Source organism: Myotis myotis, unplaced genomic scaffold, assembly GCF_014108235.1.
Source record: "Myotis myotis isolate mMyoMyo1 unplaced genomic scaffold, mMyoMyo1.p scaffold_m19_p_5, whole genome shotgun sequence".
NCBI classification, from domain to species: Eukaryota; Metazoa; Chordata; class Mammalia; order Chiroptera; family Vespertilionidae; genus Myotis; species Myotis myotis.
The window spans coordinates 82,291,207-82,299,019 of NW_023416357.1; positions in this window are offsets into that span (position 1 = coordinate 82,291,207).

Here is a 7,813-nt window from a genome sequence, read left to right on the forward strand (position 1 = left end):
CCTCCTGAGCTATGTCAGGCTATTTCTGCTCAGCTAGGAGGCTCAAACTGAGCAGCTGCCAACATTCAGCCACACTGAGAGTTTTTGTTTGTTTTAATTTTATTGATTTCAGAGAGGAAGGGAGAGAGAAATGTCAATGATGAGAGAATCATTGATTGGCTGCCTCCTGCTCGCCCCACACTGGGGATCAAGCCCACAACCCAGGCATGTGCCCTGACCAGAATCGAACTGTGACCTCCCAGTACATAGGTCAACACTCAACCACTGAGCCACATTGGTCTGACTGAGAGCTTTTAATATGGGAGTTACTGTGGGTAGAGAGATGAATCCGACATCTTGCTAACAGGAAAGTACAGATATGGGTAAGATCAGTAGAGTCAAGCTTATTGAAAGTAACAGACTCTCCAAGGTTAGAAAGAAGGGTTAGCTCCTGAAAGTTGCTATTTTTACACCCTTGTTCCTTCCATGTAATTTCCTATTATGAGTACCTGGAATTTGACAGGATTTCAGACTTGACTTAAATCTCCCCTGCGATAAAATGTCTGTTGTGTTTCTGTCCAGTTTTAAAGAGTTCCTTAATGCAGCATTTCTCGAACTTTTTCATCTTAGGACCCCTTTACACAACTCTTAAGTGCTTTTGTGTATGGGGGGGCGTATCTAAAACTGGAAACTAAAAATACTTATTTACTTAAAATAATAACACATTACATGTTAAGATAATTTCATGAAAAGTAATTGTTTTCCAAAGTAAAAATAGGAACAATAGCATTATTTTAGAATTTTGCTGTTCTCTTTGTAGAGCTCAGCTGGACTCATAGCTGCTTCAGCATTCAATCTATTGTGCTATGTTGTTTGAGTTGAAGTATTTGGAGAGAGAAGAATATCTGGAATTGCATGATGCACCAGATTAGGCACCAAGGAGGGGGGGTCCTGTTCCTCAGTGCACTTTGGAATTGAAAAAAATTACTGATAGTATGAAGTAATTAAATAAAGATGATGAGAGAGGTGCAGGAGAGTAATTATAAAGGGGTGAATGATCTGCTCTGCTTGGGCATCCACAGAGCACAGTTCTCCATTCCTAGAACTTTGCAGGTGGAGCGGAGGGGCCACCAAATGAGATTTAATGGCAGGGGACCTAAAAGTGTAGCAGGTAAGTTTGCTATTCAGTGTGAGTGGTTGTCCTTCACTCTATTTATGTGTCATTACCACATGCATTGGCCTCTGCTGTTCAGCTGAAACTGCATGTTGACTCACTGCTGATCTGAGCGGCTAAGAATGTCAGTTACCTACGCTTGGTTGCACAGTTCTCAAAGCAAGCTGGGCGAAACATTCTGAAAACTAGCTGGCTAACACTGTTCTCTGTTTCTAAAAGTTGGCATTAAGTGGTCACCAGCCTAATCAGATCATTAAAATGTGGGATACCAGCTTGGATAAGGATAAATGTGGGTGAATCTGAATGGCTACAAACCCCACTTCTAATTAACCATAGACACCTGTGGTCAGAGAAGAGCTGGGGCAAGAGTGTCTGGGTAACACTGATGAATCCTTAGTATCAGGGTTTAGGATTGTTGGTATCCCATCTTCAGACTTAATCCACATCTGGCAAAACAAAATGGGCTAGGATTTCCCACTTTAAGTAATATTCTCAAATGGCACTCAGTTATCCACAGTATGGGAGAGGAAAGTTATTTTGGGGAACTTTTTTATTTGAATAAGTAGTACATGCATGTTAAAAATACAAGAGGGTGTAGTCTAAAACAGGTTTTTGTACTGCCTTTGAGCTAAGAATGGTTTTGGGGGTTTTTTTTCACCCAAGGATAATTTTCCATTGATTTTTAGAGAGGGAAAGGCAGAAATATCAATGTGAGAGAAACACATTGATTGGTTGCCTCCTGCATGAGCCCCAACCAAGGTCCAGGCTAGGGCGGGCCTACAACTGAGGTATGTGTCCTTGACTGGAATCGAACCCAGGATCCTTTGGTCCACACGCCAACACTCTATCCACTGAGCCACATCCATTAGGGTGAGCCAAGCATGGTTTTTACATTTTAAAGGTAGTGAAGAAAAAAAGTACAAAGAGACACTGTGTTGCCCATGAAGCTTAAGGTATTTACTATCTTGACAGTAGTTTGGTGACTCCTGGTTTATCAGTAACTCTCCTATGCCTGCTTCCCAAGTCACCCATTTTCTTAGAGGTAATCACTATTCTCCAGTCTCCCTAGTCTGGCTCAGTTTGCGACAGTAGACTTAACTCTGGCTTTGAGAAAGAAAGATTTTTGCTTCTTTTGAACTCTCGGTGGCTCTAGGTTCATAAAAGGCTTTGCTTTGTGATTTTAAATATGGATAACTGAAATTTAGTCAACCCAATAAGTACCTCTTGAATTAGATTTAACCCCAATTTTAAGGGTAGCTAGCTAGATTGTATTGGGCCACTTATCCCCCAGCTCTTTATTTTGGAAATTTTCAAAGATGAAAGTTGAAAAGGATGGCACAGTGACAACCAAATACCCACTACTTGATACGACAGTTAAATTTTGTTGTATTTGTTTTATATTTCTCCGTCTTGTAGAGCCTCGAAAAATAATGACATTTTTTTGTAACCACCCCAAAACACACAGACCGGGGGGCAGGGTCAATTGGGGAAAAGGGAGACATGTAAAACTTTAGATAATAATTAAAAACACACACACACCACAGACCAAATAGAATCTAATTAAAATTATTGGATTTCATTATGTTTCTTTAGACCAGGGGTGGGCAAACTTTTTGACTCGAGGGCCACAATGTGTTCTTAAACTGGACCGGAGGGCCGGAACAAAAGCATGGATGGAGTGTTTGTGTGAACTAATATAAATTTAAAGTGAACATCATTACTAAAAGGGTACAAATGGGCCGGATCCGGCCCTTTGCCCACGGCTGCTTTAGACTGTTCTTTTCACCTCTTCTCAAGAACCAGGCTACTTAATGGTCTTATGGAATGGCCCACGTTCTGGGTTTGCACAGTGGTTTCCTCCTGTGTCATTTAATTTGTTCCCAGCCATCTTGGGGTACTTTTTTTTCTCTTGCATAAAGATTTATTCTGTCCCTCCAGCCTTAGTTGCTCCATGCGGAATAGTGGCTGGCCAGCACCCTCCCTCTGAATCAGGTCATCTTCAGCAGCAGCCAGCACCAGGGCCTGTTACCCGAGCTTAGGAAGACTAAGCTGCAGTTCTGAACAACAGGCTAGAGTACCTGCCACTTGGAGTGTTTTGCCTCCTGAAAACCCTCTCCTACCTCTCCTGGATGAATAAAGTATTAGGTGCCCAGTCAGTGAGCTATGTCAGACTTGAACTCACTTGGCCTGGTGGGTCCTGGTGGCTTGCAGCTGTTCTGCCTGGATCTTGGGGAGGTGGTGAAACGGTGCAGCCCACCATGTACTTGGGAGTTCTTAGGGCTAGGCAGGCACGTCAGAGGTTGGCTGCCTTCGTGTTGAATCTACATCCCTAGAATGAATCTAGGCTTGTTTTAACATGATCTTAGTGTAAACTGGTTCTTCCTCCCATAATGGGCAAATCACTCTACTAGCTGGGTCTTCCTTAGGGGCTAAGAAGAGGCATCAACACCTTATACCTCTTTTCACCTTCTCTTAGCTTGAAGCCAGAATTTAGGGATGGGGTTTTGATGGTCAGTTCTTTAAAGCCTGATGGGAAGCACATTTTGAATTCTATCAAAGCATATTGCCTTCCAAAAATCCTTGCCTCCCAATATATGGAGTTATGTCATTATGGTTTATAGGTGTTTTTGCCTGCTCAGTTTTAAAAACATTCCTTTTGGGAAAGTTGTGAGTTAGTATTGAGTTAGTCTAGGTTGAGTAGTGGAAGACTTAAGAATGATAAATATTCTCTTGCCCTAGATTAGGTTACATTTGAAATAGAGACAAGATTTAGGCAGTAATGGCCAGTATATAGGATGAGCAGCTTGTGGCTGACTACAAGCATCTTGGGTGAGTCCCTTTCCATATAATCTCCCTAAATGCAGTCCAGATGTCTAGGATCAAGCAGATACTACATCCCACTGCCGGACGATAGCAAAGGGAGTAATAATTGCTCCCAGTGGCATATTAGGGTTTAAGTTTCTTTAGCCTCGTGGTGATAGAAGCCAAAATGAACCTGGATAGCAAAATATAATAGCCTTGTTCCATCCGTCAAGGCTTCAGCACCCAATGTGTACAAGAGAAGACTGATCTGGCCGCCTCTGTCCCATTATATGGGTTGCCGAATGGTTTGCAAGGCCCTGGAATCAGGAGGGGGAATTCAGCACCAATTCTGGACAGGGTCTGAGCCCGGTACCAACCCCCCACCACCACCACCACCCCCCGCCAGGTAGGGGCTTGCTCCGGTGGTGCTGTCATCTGCTGTCCCCCACTGGGCGCCGCCGGCTCTGCAGCTGGTCTTCACGGAGCCCCGCCCGCCCCAGTTTCAGCCGGTGCTGCTTCCTGCAAGCCTTCATGCAACACGGGCTGGCCAAGGTCCCAAGACAGTAGCCGCGCCCTCCAGTCCAGCGCGCTGTCCTCTGGCTTCTCTCTCGTCACCTCCCAAACACCTAGACCCCAAGCGAAGGATTTTGCTGTCCGCGTGGGCCCAAGGGCACACGGGTGAGTTTGCGTGGGTGAGCCGCATGGCTCTACGCGCTCTCCCGTCGTGCGCACCGGCCCCGCCGCAAGACCGGGCCAGCCTCTGCTCCTGCTCCAAAGAAGTGGGGCTCTGATGACTCCGGGCCGGAAGGTGCCGGGACCCGCTAGACACGGTCTGTGAGCGCGGACCCGCCCGTCTTCCAACCGGCTTTGGCGATAGCCAATCGCAGGCCAATCTGTCCGCTCCTCCAATGGTCGGCCTGTTGCTAAGACTTGGGTTCCTGCGCCAGGATCTGCCTGCGCAGCTGCCCCTTCCCATTCGCTCCGGACCCCTTCCTCCTTCCACCGTTTGCCGGGCTGCAACCTCCCTTTTCCAACCGGCCCCCGCCCTCGCCACCGCCCTCCGTGTGCGTCTTTGCCACCCGGAGTAACCTGGTCTGAGCTCTTCAGGGCATCATGAAGCCTAACACGGCTTCAGCGACTTGTATTGGCGTTGCCCATTGCCTTGATCGGTGGAAGGAGCTGGTGTGGGAGGGCGGAGCCTCAGGCTCCTGCTGCGCCCTAGACCCGGTGCCTGCCCTCAGTTTCCCCTCCTTAACGAAGCGTCCTCTAAGGTCCGGTGTAGGCTTGTTGTGCCTCAGGAGGTCAGCATTATCTGTACAAAACAGTTGGAAGGGCTCAAAGGGGGTTGGCTTGGGTCCTGTCGCCTCACACACTGGTCCTATGGCAGAGCCCCGGGTGAGAGGGAAAACCTGCCGTCCCGAGGGCAGTGAGGACAGCCCCTGCGCTTTGGCACTCAAGGTTCTCTGGCACAGCCAGGCCCCACTCTACTCCTCTAGCCTCACCTGCTGCCTGACCCCATCCTCTGTGCGTGTGCTGTTCTCCCACTGAATTCCCTTGCTTTCCCCGCACTCCTGGATAGACATTCACAATAACTGTAAATTGAATGGTGGCCACCCGGGGCTCTCCCCCAGAATCAGCTGTCAGAAATGTTAGGGAGCACAGACACCCCAATCTCTGCCCTTCTCATCTCCCAACATAGAGCTGTTGTATAATCCTGAGGTCTGGGAGGGGGATGGGTTGCCCACGGCACAATCAAACCTAGATTTAGGACTTAATCATTCTCAGTAGCTACTGACTGTTTAGAAAGGTGAGATTTCTGTCACTTAGCAATGTATGTCATTTGCCAAATGAAGGGCTGTTAGTGATAGAAAGCTTAAGAGCTCAGCATGTGAATTCTCATCCCACCATTTCCATATTTGTAAAATGGGAATAATGCAATCTACTTTATAAAAACGCCTAGTATTGATCTGGTGCTTAATATGCTTAGTAACCAGGCACTGTTCTAAAGGCTTCATGTGTATTAATGCGTATAATCAGCTTCATTTTGCAGAGAAAGAAACTAAGAATTGTACCCTGCCCAAGATCCCACAGCTAGTAAGTGGGCCAATGGGGATTTGAACCCAGGCAATTTGACACCAGTGGCCAAAAGCATAACCACAATCCTGTTCTGCCTCTCAGAAGTATAGGGTTGCTGTGAGGATTTAATAAGCTAAGGAGTGATTGACAGCTAGCAGGTGCCCAACACATGACAGTTGTGATTAGTAACAGAAACTGTGGTCAATACCTAAGCAGCAGGGTGGGGCAGGGGCTCTGGGTCCAGGACTTGGCTGCCAGGCCCTCAAAGGCAGAGGCAGGGGTGGCACCCAGGGGGGTGAGCTGGGTCCTTCAGGAGGGAACTTTCAGGAGGCTTGAGGGCTCTCAGAGACTGAGGCCCAGAGCAGAGAAAAGGGCATGGGAGGTGCCAGCCTAGGGGGTGTCAGTGTCTTCCAAGACCAGGTCTTCTGCGCCCATTTCTTCTCCGGACCTGGCAGGACCCAGAGCTGGAGACAGATTCCCAAATGTTCCGGGGTGAGTGGTGTCAGGTATCTGGATGTCTCTGTAGAGCACCAGGGGGCAGTCACTTACTGTCCTATCAGGGCCTAGAGCAGCGGTTCTCAACCTGTGGGTCGCAGCCCCTTTGGGGGTCGAACGGCCCTTTCACAGGGGTCGCCTAAGACCATCGGAAAACACATATATAATTACATATTGTTTTTGTGATGAATCACTATGCTTTAATTATGTTCAATTTGTAATAATGAAAATACATCCTGCATATCAGATATTTACATGACGATTCATCACAGTAGCAACATTACAGTTATGAAGTAGCAACGAAAATAATTTTATGGTTGGGGGCCACCACAACATGAGGAACTGTATTAAAGGGTCGCGGCATTAGGAAGGTTGAGAACCACTGGCCTAGAGGGAGGGGAGGAGAAGATAGAATTCTGGTGCTCAGCCTGGGGCACTCTGCAGGAGGCAGTTTCAGGGCTGCCTTGGCCCTGCTCCATCCCCCTGGCCGGTGGGGCCAAGGCTTTATTTCTGGAGTTGGCTAGTACAGTCTGAGGCCTGAGCTGGCCAGGCCTGCTGCCTGCTTAGTGGTGATGGATTACTCCTCCAGAATCACTCTTTTTCTCACCCAGAGGCCATTGCCTTGGGCCTCCAGAACCCCTGCTGAGGGATTGGCCTGTGAGACTACTCACAGGGTTCAAGGCTTTCAGGGGGGTCAGGCCTAGGGTAGATTGAGCGGATTGTAAAAGGATAGCTCTGCCACCATGGCTCAGAGAGAGGTCAGGTGGGGATCAGAGAGGGAGGGCTTGGTGGGGAGAGGGCACAATAACCTCTCTTGTCATCCATTCACCTAATGAAGTTCTCAGTCTCCCTATCCCATTGTCTCTCCACTCCCGCCCCACACCACCCCCACCACCAACCCCACCCCCACGTCTGAACACAGGCACTCACAGCCATCCCTAAAGCAGACTTAAAGGACTCATCTTGTAGAAGGGAAACCATGTGAAAAGAAAAGGGTTACCCAGGTCTGCCCTGGGGTCAGGGCCAAGACTGAAGCCTTCCCCGTGAAGGCCTCTTGTTGGTTCTGCAGAGAGCTATCCTTGCCTCCTTGGGCCCCCCTGGGACTTCGGCCTTCCTACCATTGTTAGGGGACCGACCCTGGGCGGCCGCCAGTCTTCCTCATTCCACCTTGATCCCCATTCTGCACCACACGGACAGGCAGTCAGGGCAGGAGGGGCCTCAGAGGCCACCCAGATCCCTCAGAAGGGAAACAGCCCAGAGCAGGGCTGGACCCCGGGCCATGCCCCT